At 40.7% G+C, this 17921-nt stretch overlaps 1 protein-coding gene across 2 annotated transcripts in view; it reads right to left on the bottom strand.

Moving 5' to 3' along the window:
• LOC127434616 (band 4.1-like protein 3) overlaps positions 1-17921 on the bottom strand; it is an 85357-nt gene that overhangs the window by 64419 nt on the left and 3017 nt on the right. Inside the window, exons 2-3 of one of the 2 annotated variants that reach the window (XM_051687467.1) lie at positions 16496-16636; positions 16259-16361 (exon numbers count right to left, since the gene is read on the bottom strand). The gene's annotated coding sequence lies outside the window, so the exon portion shown is untranslated. Of the gene's footprint in view, positions 1-912; positions 976-16258; positions 16362-16495; positions 16637-17921 lie in introns of both variants that reach the window. The other variant, XM_051687468.1, reaches the window with a different exon arrangement.

Genomic DNA, 17921 nt, shown 5'->3' with positions numbered 1-17921 from the left:
GACTTGAGTCACACTTATACATGTGAGAATGCCATTGCATTAGATAAAATATGAAAGCAATGGTCTCAAATGCTGCATGCTTTTTTCAAATCTAACATCACTTTTGAGTCATTTTTACACAATGCATTTTAATTAACTCCTGATTTGTAGTGGATGTAGCCTATTAAGTCAGTTCCTCAGGTGTAATTCGTTTCATTAATTTAATTTTCAACACTAGAACTACTGTTTTATCATTTCAAACCAAACTGTTGTCCTTTTTCTTTTGCCAGATCTTTCTTTCAAACAAATGGCACATGCTTTTATATTTTGTATCTACTGCAATGACATTTAGAATATTAAATGGCACCTTTAACATTCGGGCAGATAAATAAATAATTTTCCTGCTTGATTCTAAAGGAAACTCCTGTAATGGAAATATGACGCGGCGGCGTGCACGCGCAGGCCACACCCACCGCAATGCAGAAGCACTAAAACGAGACCGGTTCCGGCGAACTTCATAAACTCACAGTTTATGATCATTAAACCAGAAAAAAACACACTGATAAATCTGCATCAAAGATCACATACAGTAACGTCACGTTAATGAACCGATGCGCAAAAACAGACGCTGGGAGCGAATTTAAATGGCGTGAAACGCGCTTTCTACGTCTGTGTTTGTGCATCGTTTCATTAACACGTCCGCGTGTGTTGACATACTGACTGTCAATCAAATTCCACACAACATAAAACTCACATTCTTCCATACCGGCTCCCGTACACAAAACAGCTACTGAAGGACACACTCACACACGCTTATACACACACACTGTATAGTATAAATGCTGCTGCAGTCGACAGATGTTTAATACTGCTGTAATTACATTGTAATAAACAGAGATGCAAGATGGAATGCTGAAATAACGGATGTTTTACCGGATCTGACGGTGCTGCTGCTCCCGGTGCGGTGACCGACTGACTGCAGACACACTCCCGGTACTGCGCATCACACACACACACACACACACACACACACACACACACTGACTCATCACTAATCTGCTGCTCACAGTATTTAAAACACACACCAGCACCAGACAACACACATATAGCCTACTATGATAATTATAACCAAGATATTATTTTCACTATATTTACATGATCTAAAGTGTAGTTTGTGGCCAAAATGCAAAACAAAAATACAGCAAAATAGCCTGTTATTTTAATTTTAGTAAAGCATGCTTAATATGTCACAAAGAAAATGACTACAATGTTCACATAATAAGAAATAGGTGCTGGCATGTCATTTACAGAAGGCTTTGTTCAGAATGGCAGAGCGGATACTATTTCTTTAATATATGTGGTACGAAGTGTCATAAATTAACTTTTAAATTAAGGGGTGATATTTACCCCCTGGGTTTGGTTTTCAGGGGCATTTTTTACCTGTAGGAGGGGATTTTTTTCAGCCTGATCTCAAGAACATTACGTAACCGTGGAAGCATTTTTGCAAAACAAAATTACGTTCTTCATTAAACGTTTGGCTGCAGTTTCCCAGTGAAATGTCCAGCGGGGGGCGCCAAAAGCAAGTGAAATAGTGTTGTAATCAGACGAGGTTTTTATAGTGAATATTAGATGGAGGTGTTAATTAGTAAACGTACCTGTAACACTTGGGACATTCTCCCTAGCGGCCATTAGAGGTCGCCAGAAGAATTAAGACTTTTAGTTTGAATATTGTTTTTTGTTTTTGTTGTGTCTCTGTTCTCTGTGTTCCCCTTGATTGATCCCAGCTGTGTCTTGTTAAGCTTGTTAGTTCTTGTGTATATACTGCCCTCGTGTTCTCTTTGTCTTTGTCAGTTGTTTTCCTTCATGGATGTAATGGTTTGTTCTGTGGTCATGTTTTGAGTTCTTTATGTAAAGCCTGAAACATACATCCTCCTTCTCTCACCTCATTCCTGCAAACGTTACAGAACAACTGACCAGACAATGGATCTAACGGCTTGGCAGATGTTGTCTCTCAGAAAATGTGGTGATACCATTCAGCAAACTACAGAGCAGTTCTGCAGTTTCGCCCAGGATTTCAATTGGGGAGATATTTGTATCAAGGACTGCTATTGGTTCGGACTCAACGAGCCAGTGAAATCATGCCTGTCGGGAGGCAGATGTTATCTTTCCTTGGTTGAGTTCATGCACTATGCTTTGAGGCTCACATTCTCCCCTTACACTGTGGGGTATGGCAGTAATCCCATGCCGCTGCCAGTGCCCATGATTGCCACTGTCAACGAGCCAGTGCCCACGCCTGCCACTTTTATCGAGCCAGCGCCCCTGCCTACAACAGTCAACGAGCCAGCGCCCACGCCTGCCATGGTCAACAAGCTAGTCCCTGAAGCTTTTTCCGTCCCAGAGCTATCACCTGAAGCCTCGTCCATCCTAATGCCAGCGTCTTCAGCCTCAGAGGCCATTCCCACAGCACTGCTCAAGGCCGGCCATAAGAGGAGGAGAAGGGCTCCAACTCCCCAGTTGCTGCCAGCGCTCACGGCCACGGAGGTCGTTCCCCAGTCGCTGCCAGCGCTCAAGGCCACGGAGGCTTTTCCCCAGTCGCTGCCAGTGCTCAAGGCCACAGAGGCTGTTCCCCAGTTGCTGCCAGCGCTCACGGCCACGGAGGCCATTCCCGTCACTACATGTGCTCACGACCACTGAGGTTTTTCCCGTCACTGCCAGTGTTCATGGCCACGGAGGTCATTTCCCTGTCACTGCCTGTGCTCAGGACCACAGAAGTCATTCCCCTGTCACTGCCAGTGCCCACGGCCACAGAGGTCATTTCCCTGTCACTGCTAGTGCTCACGGCCATGAAGTCCATTCCCGTCACTACATGTGCTCACGACCACAGAGGTTTTTCCCCTGTCACTGCCAGTGCCCACGGCCACAGAGGTCATTCCCCTGTCACTGCCAGTGCCCATGGCCACAAAGGTCATTTTCCCGTCACTGCCAGTGCTCACGGCCACGGAGGCCATTCCCGTCACTACATGTGCTCACGACCATGGAGGTTTTTCCCCTGTCACTGCCAGTGTTCACGGCCACGGAGGCCGTTCCCCTGTCACTGCCTGTGCTCACGGACCACAGAGGTCATTCCCCTGTCACTGCCAGTGCCCACGGCCACAGAGGTAATTTCCCTGTCACTACCAGCGCTCCTGACCCAGTTCACCAAGGCTGTCAACGAGCCTGTTCAGTTCTGAGGCAGTCGACGAGCATGATTGTATATTGAGTATAAAAATAAACAATTAAATAATAATTGTGTTCAGAACCCCAGTTGACAAGCCGAAGGCGACTGTGGCAAAACTCCATAAGATGTTGGTTAATGGAGAAAAATAACCTTGATGAATATAATGCAATATTACTTATGTATAGTGCAAGTCATGGTTTAAAATGATTAAACTAAGTAAGTGTTAAGGGTCAGTGTTTAAACAAAGATTTTGTATGAACTGTAAAATTAATGACTAATGTCTTTGAAGTTCATCCTGGATTAACTGCAGAAGTTCACACTGATACATTGTCCTTTGTTAGTTGGCTGATGAAGACTTTTGTTGGCAATTAATAGATAGTCGATGTTTTCCATTATAAGAGTGTAGTCCAACAATAGACCAAAGTGATGCAGGCAGAGATCAGTGACGTGCATCGCAGTTCAACCAGCAGGTCATTTTGGTGGGGTCTATCCTAAGTCCAAGGTTCAGGCAGTGGCATATGAAGTATCCCATGTGTTATGGGATTAAAGGCTGTTAAGAGAAAGCGCTTTAACACAAGCGGTTTCTGTTGGAGAGCACAGCTTCTGTTTTTGGCTGCAGTTCCAAATGGGATAAATCAGCCTCTGAAGGGAGGGAGAACAATCATAATAGATAGCTTCAATCTCAATTTTCAATAAAAATGGCTTAAAAAGCGAATTACAAATGAGTATTATTTTGGAGCCCCACATCTTTTAGCCCTCCGCTACTCTCACAGTGGATGGTAAAGTCTTAAGACAGGGAATAGGGCACAGGGATAATCTCTTCTGAATAAAACATTCCAATTTGAAGAGTGCGCATGTGCGTTTGTGCTCAAACGCATCGGGGGAACTCCAAAGTCTGATGTTGAGAGAAACACATCTATTGCAGCGCAATAGAAATCATTACACGGCGATTTCGTGTCTTCAGCAGCTTTCTCGCATTAAACGTCTTTCTGGTGTACGTGTAAATGAGCTATTATAATGTAACTTTCCCGGAGGTTTTTACTCCACCCCCTGTGTAACATCATTAATGGCAGCTCTATGTTGTTGAGCCAATGTGGTTCGAACGATGGATGTGTGAAATAGTTACTAAGGTTTCGGGAAACACTCATGACTAGCTAGTTAATTCCTCCAACGATGCATCGTACTATGGTGGTTAAGCAGTGAATTACATCGTTGTTCGGGAAACGCACCCCTGACTGATTCAATGAGTCAATCAGAGAAGACTTCGTCAGACTGAACTGGTTTAAAAGAGTCATTTGTTTCATGTTTCCATTTGTGTGCAGCCCGAGAGGACAAATCAAAAGAGAGACGTGTCAAAGTCTCACTGTGTTCAATTTAGACTCCACAATCATAACTTCTTTATGAAAAATCTATTATTTTGCTGTAGATTCGGTATCGGCAGAGATGCTTTTTTGTAAAGCTGCTTTGAAACAATATTGTGTACAAATAAAACTGACTGGATGTGATATTTGTGTCTTTTTTTCTTGCTCCAAAGAACAGTCTCATTACAATATGAAATACTGAATTCTCAAATTGCTAAATTAAAGATCAGACTCTCTTCTCTCTCGTCATTTACAGTTCAACTGTCTCTCTGTCTGCTGTGTATGTAGATGAGTTGTGATCTGGTATTAGCTAAGTGATTTCCCATCATGCATCTGCCCCAAGGACACAGGACACATCCTGCTGCTGAGACACAAACCTGCATCAGTTTAACTGAACACAAGCCAATGAGAGAGTTAAACTGGGTTGAGTTCAGCTCAGCTGCCAATCAAATCTCTCAACTGTCACTGTGATTGGCTCCTGTTGTCTTCAGGTTCTGCTTCATTAACGGATCTTCATGCAATAATTATCTCCTGAGAGAGAGAGAATTGAGGAGTCAAAGTGAGCAAACTCATTTGCTGCTCGGCTGGTTTGGTGATGTCATGCGGGTCAATCAGTCTGTAATCAGGAGCGTCTCAAACTCAAGAGCTTCTAAAACTGCTCAAATAAAAAGAAACCAAATCAACACAAACAAACGCATCACACAGTTGCAATGACTCTCAATTAGACAAACACACTAGAATAACTTGTTGTTTGTCTGGATGTTAAAATACTTTCTGGTGTGTCAGTTTAATGTTCAGAGTCATTAGTAATCCATTGGTAGTTTGACTTCATGAAGAGTGTAAACAATCAAGTTTCAGTGGCTTGTTACGTCAACATCTGACTGACCAACCGCTTGAGTTTCAATCAATGGAAGACTTGCATATGCAAGTAAACCCTCTAAAGTCTGTTTGTGTTCTTCGTCTCTGTGACTTTCAGAAGATAACAGTTCCTCTTCTGTTAAAATGCTGCATTAAGAACGCACACTGAAGCTGCATCTTAAGTGGCATTTAGGTGTATTTATGCACTGCTGCTCATAGATTGCATAAAAGCATTTACTGCATAAATAATGTAATGACATTAATGTTGGAAATATTAGGTTCTGAATATAAAGATATGAAATGCATCAAATTAAACATTTAAATATGAAAATTTAAATGATAAAATACATGCTCTATCACAACAACAACAAAGTTTAAGGCTGCTCTGATGCTGCATTTCATATACACAGAACCGCAGCAGCATCAGAACTGCGAGGTGGGTCAGAGCAGGCTTTTATGTGGCATTGCGTCTTTAAACAGGATTTTAAGCAGGCACAGAAAAGCTTTAACTCTGTTGTTTAAAGACGCCTTTAGATGACCAGTAAGTGAAGCATTTAAACTACAGCACAAGTCTGTCTAGTGACTGTTGACTGAGTGTTTTAAAAAGTACTTCCTCAGCTGAGGTTTGACGTCTCATTCTTCATCTGAGAGAGGAGCAGTTTGAGTTACAAACAGCAGCTCATGTTGAGTCTGACTGTCATGCATACACAGACCGAGCTAATCAAGAGCAGACCACATGAAGAGACTTCCACATTGAATAATATTTATGCTGACAAAGAACAGAACAATGTAGAATTAACTTGTCACATGATACAAATTCTACAGAGAGCACTCCGAGATCAACTGACCTCACAAATCTATCAACATGAGCTAGAATGAGAATGCAAGTGAGAAAACTCTCAATCAGAATGACAAATGTGAGCACTGCGGGCATGACAAAGACAGAACGATAATAAAAGCAGCGGTGCATCATTACATCACGACACACGAAGACGTTCAGCACACACTGTAACCATTATCAGAAGACATTCATTTATATAAACACTCTGATCTGAAGTGGGATTGGACTGAACCGGCCATCAGTGAAGTGATGTCATTACAGAAGTGTGTAACAGCTCAGAGCGTGAGGAGAAACCACAGTCATAACGGGGTTCCTGTGTTTATGCTGTTTCATGATAAAATGGATGATAAAAAAATATTAATAATATTCTCAGCTAGACCGACACTCCACCACCACTGCTAGCATGTTTCCTGCAACACTGTGTAATGTAGCGTGAAAAAGCCACGTGAGATCTGATCAGAGCGGTCAGACTGAAACAGAAATGTGATTTGAATAGGATTTCAAACAACATTTGACTATAGCTTGAAACGGATTTGTTAAAATCGTATTTCATCAGATTTTTTTGCCATTCAGACTAGCTAAATATGATCAGACTCCAATCAGATATGCACAAAAATCTGATTTGGACTGACAGTCTGAACATAGCCTTAGTCTGAAGTAACTAGTGAGTCGTGTGTTCAGGGTAAAGCAATGCATAGTCACATAATATTACATTTACCTTTATTGATTCAATAAGAAACCTTTAAATGTTAAATGCAGTTTTGTTACGGTTGATGTTCAAACCTTTTTTGTCTCACGTGACTGTCAGTGGTAAACATTTTTTTTACATTTCCATTAAAATACAATGCATAAAAAAATAGGGATGCAGCGATCCGATACCTGGATCGGTATCAGCTCCGATACTTATGTTTTCAAACGAATCGAGTATCAGTCCGACGAGCCCGATCCAAATCCAATACTGTCTGATATTCATGTTTGTTACTGTCAAGCTCCAAAAATTACATAAAAGAACCATAAAGGCTGGAGTTCGCTAGTTCGAATCCAGGGTGTGCTGAGTGACTCCAGCCAGGTCTCCTAAGCAACCAAATTGGCCTGGTTGCTAGGGAGGGTAGAGTCACATGGGTTTACCTCCTTGTGGTCGCTATAATGTGGTTCGTTCTCGGTGGGGCGCGTGGTGAGTTGAGTGTGGATGCCGCGGTGGATGACGTGAAGCCTCCACATGTGCTATGTTTCCGGGGCAATGCGCTCAACAAGCCATGTGATAAGATGTGTGGGTTGACGATCTCAGACGCGGAGGCAACTGGGATTCGTCCTCTGCCACCCGGACTGAGGCGAATCACTACGCCACCACAAGGACTTAAAAGCACACTGGGAATTGGGCATTCCAAATTGGGAGAAAAAAAACATAAGTGCACCATTAAAGTAGTCCATATGACTCATGCATTTTATTCAAAGCCACTTGAAGACATCCAATAGCTTCGTGAATCGTAAAAAGCTGTGTTTAATAAGTAAATATTTAGTATGCATGCGCAGCGCGTTTGAGTGAATGGTGTGGCTCTGTTGACACACATACATAGCACGTGCAGGCTGGTGATGCACTCGCACAATGATGCGCAATATGTGAGTGCTACTCATGGACAACATCTCAGGTGTACAAGCTCAATAGTTTGGTTCACTTATAACATGCATTGAAAATGGCCCTGAAGGACCATTTTACCTGATTTTGAATAAGAAGTGAATGAAATTACTGTGAACTAGCCCCTAAACAGACATTTACAGGACTTCATCGAGTGTTCCAACCATCAAATTGTGTTATAAAATTATAAAAGTCAACAATAATAATAATAATAATAATAATAATAATAATACTTTAGTATTCTTATCATTATTATATGTCTACAAATATTAAGTTGAATGGGTTCCAAAAAATAACTGTGTGAATAAAGTGGACTGATATCTTACAACTAAAGTGAACAAAAAAGAGATCTGAATCCAATCGTGAAACAGATACAAGTTGAAAAAATTGTGCAAATAAAACTGGCTTCTTTTCTACTGAAGACTTAGACTATAATTACTGTTAATTACAGTACATTATCTACATTATCGAGTATCCTAGTTAACAATAAAGCTTTTCTTAATATGCTATATATTTAGATTAATTAATTACTGTGTAGTTAAAGGTTGATGTTTCTTTACATATAAAAGAGAACCCAATTAGTATCACAGAGTGAGATATAGATATTCTACACTGATTAAGAGAAAACAACACTAGTATCGGATCGGTATCAGCTGATACTGAGATTTCAGGTCTCAGAATCGGATTGGAAGAGAAAAAGTGGTATCGGTGCATCCCTATAAAAACAGGAAATATAATCAATTGTATTGTGGTAAAGTGGGCGTGGCCGAGTGACGCCTGTGGAGAGCCAGGCCGGGAGAGGAAGAACGGTAAGGATTGACACCTGTGGGAAATTATCTCTAACAGCTGTTGTGTTCTGGTGAGAGCTGGAGAAGGATAAAAAGGGTGTCCAGACAGCCGGAGGAGAGAGAGAGATGCACGACACTGACTGAGTGTTCATTCATTTTATGTTGTGCTGAGAAGCAGTTTGTTGGTTGACGCTGAAAAGTGTAGAAATAAAACTCACGTTGGATTGTTCACCCGGCTCCCGCTTCCTCCTTCAGAGAGAATTAAAGAACCTTGTCACATCATCCAGAAACTGTATGTGTATAATTAATAAGGGGAAATAAATAAACACTCATACAACAGACTGGATAAACTGGCATTTATTCATTTTAATATCAATTTCCAGTATATTTTGTAGGCCCTATGTGTTGAAACTTGGCATGCCTGTGACGCCGCTTGACGCACAACTGAAGGTGCAACGTTTAGATCGGTTTCATGCTGAAGAGCCGCTAAGAAGTTCTCTCTCATAAATGTAAACGAGTGTAAATGGACATCATCTTATATGTCTAAAGGATTGAAGTCTGTCATGCAGGGGGGTCTGGGTATCTCAGCGAGTATTGACGCTGACTATCACCGCTGGAGTCGTGAGTTTGAATCCAGGGTGTGCTGAGTGACTCCAGTCAGGTCTCCTAAGCAACCAAATTGGCTTGGTTGCTAGGGAGGGTAGAGTCACATGGGGTAACCTCCTCGTGGTCACTATAATGTGGTTCTCGCTCTCGGTGGGGTGTGTGGTGAGTTGTGCGTGGATGCTGCGGAGAATAGCGTGAAGCCTCCACACGCGCTACATCTCCGCGTTAATGCGCTCAACAAGTCACGTGATAAGATGCACAGATTGACGGTCTCAGACACGGAGGCAACTGAGATTCGTCCTCCACCACCCGGATTGAGGCGTGTCACTACGCCACCACGAGGACTTAGAGCGCATTGGGAATGGGCATGCCAAATAAGGGGGAAAAATTCTGTCATGCAAATCATGAGATATTGATGTCCTTCAATTAGTTAGATTTTTTATTCCAACCATTACTCCTGGTCAGAAGCTTCGGTAAATATTTTGCTTATACTGTACGTAAACTGTAAGACAATTCCTTTTACTACAAAAGAATGTTTTTAAAGCATGTTTGTACTGATGTGATTCAGGCTGCAGTAACCATCATTCTAGCAAACAGACACAAACACTGAGATCAAATGTGATTTCAGACGGATTACTGACAATCTGCAAATGCTCTAATCTGTGTTCCTGCTCTAAACGCATCAGGAAACTGCATTTGTGTTCTGCTTGAGGGAAACACGGATTGTATGGTGACTATATTCACATGAAGGCATGTGCTTTTGATCAAATGATGATTTCAGATGAAACTATCAGGATATCCACCAAAGCGCTGCATTTGTATAATCAGAATGAGCGTTGACAATCCTCAGACGGACTTTAAATCCAGGTTCGAGGAGCACAGTCTGGTCATTTGATGAGCAGTGATTTATTAATTCACTGTAAATGTCCCATAACCCATCATGCATGTTCTATTAGCATGCAGTCCTGCAGGGTTTCACCTCAACACTGAGCTGCATACAAAACACACGCACTCACAGCTGGAGAACTGATGTGTTTGCGGGCGCTGTAATCCGCACATGTGTCTGTTTTCCACCTGAGATTCAGTGATGTTTGAGCTGCACTCGAGCTGGACTAGAATAAACAGCAGTTTAATAGCTGGAAAGTCACAGGTTTATTTAGGCATGTGTCACCAGTAAAGTGACATCTCTATGATTGATCTTCCTGAGTGTAATTTATCATCAGTCTTTTGGAAAGCAGCACTCATGCCTTCCATCTGTTTAAATATGGGTTTTTGGGTCTGTTTAAAGATGCAGGAGGCATTTAGTCAACTGTTCACAAGTACTATTTCATTTTAAGTCAGCATTAAATCAAAATTGAGTTCCTTTCTCAATACAAGTTTCTGGTCTAATGTTTGTCTTCGTAATTGCTCCACCACTAAACTGACTTTCCATTTCAACTGATGTCATCAAGCCATCTTATTTTTCATGTACCTGTTATTTAGAGACACTTTACACCATCCAATCAATTCCACATGGAGAAAGTCAAGCCCGCCCTACATTTATCACTTTGAATATCCTGTTTCACTCTAAAATATATCACATTACAGAGGAAAATTGTGCGAACATAGCTGCATGTTGACTTTAATGTTAAAGCAATTTTCCGGGGTTACACAAGTACAGCCACAAGACTTAAACATTATACGTGTTAACATTAGGGCTGGGTATTGATACAGATTTCCCGATTCGATTTCACAGGCTCTCGATTCAATTCGATATCGATTCATTTGGGTATATTTCAGTTATAATGTTCATTTTGCTCAAATATGAAAGAAATTCTCTCTCTGCTAATGCTGTTAATCATACAAGGGACCTCCTAACTAGGTACATAAAAAATACATTTTACAAATGTTATTTTATAATTCGTTTTTTATCATTTTAGTCACATTTGAGTTTTTTTTTTTAAACGTACAAATCCATGTATTCCATCAATACATATGATGTCTTGAATTTGCACATAGTGTATATATATTAGGGGTGTGCAGCGGAGCCACTATCTGTATCTGTATCTGTTCATATGACAAAATGATCTGTATCTGTCTCTGTATTCGGACAGAACCGGGTGTGGGCGGGGCTTAAACCGGAAGTGCGTCAAAACTAAATGAAATGCCCATTTTTAAGTATTACTCTTACATTTATAGTTTCTATTAATAAAATATGCCTGTATATGCCTTTTCATAATAATACCCTAATAATTATTATTATTATTATTATTATACAATTATTATTTTAAAAAGAATATTTTATTGTTTTTTTTTTTCTTACCAGATGAAGCTGAATTTGTAGGCTACATTAACTGTAGTTTCTCCTGGTATTTCTGATATTAAAGATCACCTATTATGGTTTTTCAAATATTTCCTTTCATGTAGTGTGTTATATAGCTGTTTGTGAATGTAAAAAAGTCTGCAGAGTTTCAAAAATCAAAGTGCAGGACAAATGGAGTTATTGACTCCCAAAAGAAAGAACCGATTCTGAACACCTGAAACGAGTCGTTAGTAACTCCAGACTTATTTCCTGTACTAACCTACGTAATTTGGTAACAAAAAACCCGCCTCTGGTCTTTATCGGCTGCTCATGAACAGCTTTGACCCGCCCTCAAACACTACACTAAGCGGTAGACCAATCACAACAGACTGGGACATCTGACCAATCAGAGCAGAGTATGCTCTCTGAAAGGAGGAGTTTAGAATGAATCCTTTAGAACGGATCATTGAACGAGTCGTTTGAGACACTGGGGGAAAAAGATAATGCTGCAATTTAAATTATGAGCAAATGAAAGTGTTTTTTGACCTTTCACAGTTAATAATAAATACAAATTCCAAACATTAAAATAAATGAAAATAAAAATCAATATAGCCCACAAACAGGTGAAAGTCCCGTAATTCTATCAGGAATTTTTACGATAGGACACCATTATTTAGTTAAATAATAATAATAATAATAATAATTTTAAATGTATATAGCACCTTACCAGAGCTCAAGAACACAACATTCTCAAAATTAGCACAGTTTAAAGAAGAAGAAGAAAAATATGGGAGCATGTTTCAGTTTCATAGTTTTACATAAGGAGGAATATTCCGAATAGATGAATACTCTATGGAGCTTTTTAACTTTCTTTTGGAATAAAGTCTTAATCAGTTAATTACCTTAATCGCTGATGTGAATATACATGTGGTCAACTTTAAGAGACTGATAGACAAGCTCTGACGTTCAATCACATCAGGTCAGGAATTTAACATCACGCTCAAGTTTAGACTATAAATAAATACATGAGAATCACGTGTGATACATTAACATAGACATTTCAAGAAGTGGAAAGTATATATGATGTCGTATCTTAGTTAATGTTACACTTGACAAGCTCCAGACGCGCACAATTAACAGAGACCGCAAACGAACCGGTCTGAAATCACCGTGTGCATTTTCGTTCATAAGGTTTACACTTTAGAAATACTGGCTGCACGGATTCATAAATTTGTTGTAATTTTGGATGTTTATTTAAAATGTTGCTTTATCATTGTGCTTTTTGGATAATCAGTCATGCAAATATTAATACCTGTAAAAAAAATTTTAACGTTTTTAAAATGTTTTAACATGGACAAATTAAAATACTTGAAATAAATAATGACTAACCAATTTCTTGCAAGTTTTTAGGACGAAGCATTCATGATTATATTTTAATGTTTGTTATAACGTACTATGTACCATGATTAATCACAGAAAACTGTGATTAATTAGTAAAAAAAATTAGCAATTCACAGCCCTAGTTGACGTTCTTATTAACCTGACAAGTGTTCAAAACACAGTGCTCCTGCACATGATGCTGAAAATACAGCAAGATATGATGCAACAGTTAAAGATGACTGTCTAGCACATATAAAAACGCATTTGCTGTGAACAGCCCCTAACACAACCAGAAGTTCATTCACCTAGAAAAGTAGTACCACCACTAAAAGGACTAATTAGACTTGGCTTACCGAACTAAACACATTTTTTTTTATGTAATTACAGTATGTAAGCGCTATAACAAAAAATATGAACTTCACATTCATGCTTTTAAACTCCAGTACACAACTGATGTTTGTGTGTACTGAGGGACAAGTGAGTCAAAGGTATTTTCTGTGGTAATCGACAGCATGACACACATGCTAACGATAAAGCTTGACTTCTTTTGAGCCCGGGACATTCCTTTAAGAAGGTGAGACACATTCTGCTCATTATTTGCTGCACTATCCAGACGGGACTCTTGAACACAGCTGCTCATTTCTCTCTGGAGACTACAAGAGACCAGACGAGTTTAGACGAGGGCATTTTATCTTCTTAAGACTCCAACGAGACAGGAAACCTTCTCAATTATTAAGGTGGAGAGTCCAGATGTCTCTCACACTAACAGAACACAGCTGTGACCTACCTGAACGCCCACAGAGAAACAAACAACCGGAGATCACAAGAAGAAAGAGAGAATCAGACAATTTGTAGACATTTTCACACAGTGATGAGTGCAGATTTGCCCACAGAGACTCTTGATTACAACCGTCTGATTTTATACAGCCAAATCAACAAACTGCAGAGAGGAACCTTTATACCATCAAACAAAATCACTTCCCCAACTAGTGTGTTCTGACTCACATCCAGAGGAAGCCATTCAGATAAACTCTTACTCTTAGTGCTGTGGAAAGTGTTTCTTCTCAAATATAAATGTGTGTTCAGAATGTGATTAATGACAGTGTTAAGTGTTTAATCTGATGTATGATGACCACATCACAGCTCTGTTTGTTAGGTAATATTTTCCTTATATATGCCTTATGCCCCGCCTACCGGCAGGTCATCCCCGCCTTCTTCGACCTGGGAGGAGACAGGAGGGGAAGGAAAAAAAAACAGGCGAGGGAAAGGCCAACACGGAGCGACAGCGAGAGAGAGAGAGGAGAGAGAGAAAAACAAACTCATTCACCGGTTCTCTGATGCGCCGTTGCGTGATCCTCGATCACTCCTCCACCCTCTTAGGCAGACGACAGCTGCTCCTCCCCAAGCGGACAGAACGCCCCTCCGCATTTCTGGCGGCCCGTGGGGACACTCCTCCGCCCCTGGCAGCGGCTCCATCGCTCCTTGAGGACGGCGGCCGTTCCCCGCATCCGGGCGGTCAGGCTACTCCGTCCCCTGGTGGATGGCAGCGGCGCTTCCTTGGGTGGACGGCAGTGTCGAGGATTCTACGACGGGCATCCCTCCTCCCTCCCGGGTTTCGGTACCAATGTAAAGGAGTTATAAGGGAAAGGAGGAGGCGAGAACCGGCTTGACAATATAAATAATAGTTTAATAATAAACTTAAAAAGAATTCAAACGCATACAGGGCAGCTGCCTGTAGTTCTCTCTCTCTCAAATGGCCGTCTCCGGTCGCCTTTATCCCTCGCTCGCCTCATCAGGCTGATTGGGGTCCGGGCGTGCATCATTCCGGCCCGGCCCCACCCTCCTCTGCGCTACAACATTGTATACATTTATTGTGTCAGCAGACAAGTAAAGCATTTAGACAATGCAAAATGTGGCTTAAAAATTGACATCCTACATCCTTCTGCTCCATATTTAATAGTTGGTCTCATTTTGTACTCATACATCAGACGGACACTTTTGGAGCGTCGTCCTTAGGTTTGGTCACATCTCACTAGTTTTCAGCATCTCTAGTCACACAAACTCGCATGCTGTGGCCAGTTAAACGTAGTTTGAAACTTTGTCTAGAGGTCCCTGCATTCTGCTGTGCTCTCTTCAGCTGTCTTTAAGACCTTATTGACATTAGCACCATCTTTGATATTTAATGGGAATGACAATGAGGCTGTGAGGGATAGACTTACAGTCTCTTCAGTGGGCTGTACAGCAGATTTAAGTGTTTTTGGATCGTTCTGCGGACAAAACATTGATCAAATATCTGTCCAAGAACATTCAGTATGCAAAGAACTCCAGACAACATGAGTTGTGGAAAATCAGATGTGATGTAAGAGCTTTAAACAGCTTTATACCATTCGTGCCATTGAAGAGACTGTAAGTCTATCCCTCACAGCCTCGTTGCCATTCCCATTAAAAATCAAAGATGGTGCTAGCATCAATAAGGTCTATGTACAGATCGGGGGCATTATTTATTTATTTTTTTATCCCCTTTTCTCCCAATTTTGGAATGCCCAATTCCCACTACATGGTAGGTCCTCGTGGTGGCGCGGTTACTCGCCTCAATCCGGGTGGCGGAGGACAAGTCTCAGTTGCCTCCACTTCTGAGACCGTCAATCCGTGCATCTTATCACGTGACTCGTTGTGCATGACACCGCGGAGACTCACAGCATGTGGAGGCTCATGCTACTCTCCACGATCCACACACAACTTACCACACGCCCCATTGAGAGTGAGAACCACTAATCGTGACCACGAGGAGGTTACCCCATGTGACTCTACCCTCCCTAGCAACCGGGCCAATTTGGTTGCTTAAGAGACCTGCTGGAGTCACTCAGCATGCCCTGGATTCGAACTCGCAACTCCAGGGGTGATAGTCAGCGTCTTTACTTGCTGAGCTCCCCAGGCCCCCGATCGGGTGCATTATTAATGTATTTTTAAGTTATTTATTATTTTAAGTTATTTTTTATATAATTAAATGCACTAAATTAACATGTTAAATCAACAGCCCTAACTAAAATACTTTCTTGTGTCCCAGCTTAATACGCAGAGACAACTGTAAGTCATTTGTAGGTTGATTCTCCCAAAAAAGCGTAACAAAAAACATTGATCTGTTTGAGCGGTCCGACATGTCAACTTCTGACTCAACTAATGCCATGAGTTTAGGGCGGGACTATCTGTTTGCCTGACCAATGGAAGAAAGGGCAGGTATTCGTTTGAAAACAGTTATTTTTTTCAATTCCATTTGTTGACACTAATGGCACAGAAATTACACTCTTTACCTTTAAGTGGTCTGGAACTGGTCTCTGTCAGGTCTCAGGTGTTCTAGTAATATTCCTGGGCTTTAAGGCAGTCTGGTCTTGACTCTTTGGGCCACTGACTGTTCTGGGAAGTTCAGGAAGAGCAGAGGTGCTTCCTGTTTCCAGTTTAATTCATATATCCAAACAGATTAAAGATTCATTTGTTACAGTAGGAGATTTACATCCCTAAGCAAGAAAATCCTCAATATTTTAACATACTGTATGAAAGCTATTCAACAGAACTCGTTGTAGAAAGCAGCCCAAAGGAAAATCCCATCACAGCAGTGATCTTAATCATTTGATGGATATTACTGCAGAAGATCTTGTGTGATGTTTGATGTGTCACAGGGGAATATTCTTCTACAGTTGCCTGTCAATCAAGAAAATCTGCTGCTCCACTGATGTGAAAACACAGTCATGTGAACAACAAGTGAAATTACTTTAGCTGCTTTATAGCCCATCAAAGCATCACAACATCTCTGATGCGTCAAGTCTTTATTTGTGTCTCAGAACAGCAGCAAGTCAACATCATGTTTAATACTTTGAACATGAAGCTGAATGTCATTACAGACCGTGATGAGACACGCCAACAACATACAGCCGCTGACACCATCAAACACATGCATGATGTGATCCATGGATCCAAACTGCTAACTCACAGGAAGAACAATCCACATTTAATCACATTTTTCACGTAAGACAGAATGAAAACGATTTTAAAGAGCGATTTCAACATCTGACTTACATTGCCATTTGTGCTGTAATTCATGTCAGCTGTCAGTAAATGTAGTTCTGTGTAAAATAAGAAGGAATTGACCCATTGCTAAGCTCCGCCCTTAAAACATCACTGTCCAATCCTACCTTAGCAACTGTCCATCATATTATTAGACAAGCTTTTTCTCTTTTCTAATGAATGTCTATGGATGTTATGTGTGTTTGCTTGGACAGTTAACCCAGAGAGACCCAAACTATTATTTTGTTTTTTTTAGGAAACCACCGATTATAAAAAAAAAAATGGTGCTTTTTTTATGCATATTTTGTTTTGGGGTGAATTTTGGGAAAATTTTGCCAAATTGCAATGCATGTTGGGTTGCAAATTCCACTAATTTAGTTTTAGACAGTAAGTGGAATGAGTGAATTTGCTGTATTTACCAATTATATTTTAAACGAATTAAATACATCGTGACAAAACTTTAATTCTTGTCACAAAACTCAAATCATCTTTATCTGAAACAGATCTGCACTCAGAAATGCTAAATCCAGAGCTGACTAGATTCACTGTACACCATTCTGCCGTATTTCTCCAGATATTACAGCTTAACTAACCAACATTTTCAGTGGTAAGGCAAAACTTCCCAGCATGCTGAATATTCTCTCTGGATCACGTTCAGAGTCTTTGATAAATCAAGTGATAAAGACATCCAGAAACTTCCATTCAGTTCAGTGGAGCCATCAGCATAATGGAGTTCTCGATGTTCCGTCTGGATAAAGAATAAACTATCATAACAGACGATCAGTACTGATGATTTGGCTCTTCAGCGCTCATGTTTCAGCTGTTGAGTGTTCGGTGGAAATCCAAACAAGAGAAGAACGTCATGAGGCGAAGGATTCATTTATCTGAACTTACAACTCAGAGAGAAAGAAC

Source organism: Myxocyprinus asiaticus, chromosome 44 (genome assembly GCF_019703515.2).
Source record: "Myxocyprinus asiaticus isolate MX2 ecotype Aquarium Trade chromosome 44, UBuf_Myxa_2, whole genome shotgun sequence".
Lineage (NCBI taxonomy): Eukaryota > Metazoa > Chordata > Actinopteri > Cypriniformes > Catostomidae > Myxocyprinus > Myxocyprinus asiaticus.
Note: the sequence above shows the minus strand (reverse complement) of the source record. Positions and strands in the feature narration are given on the sequence as shown.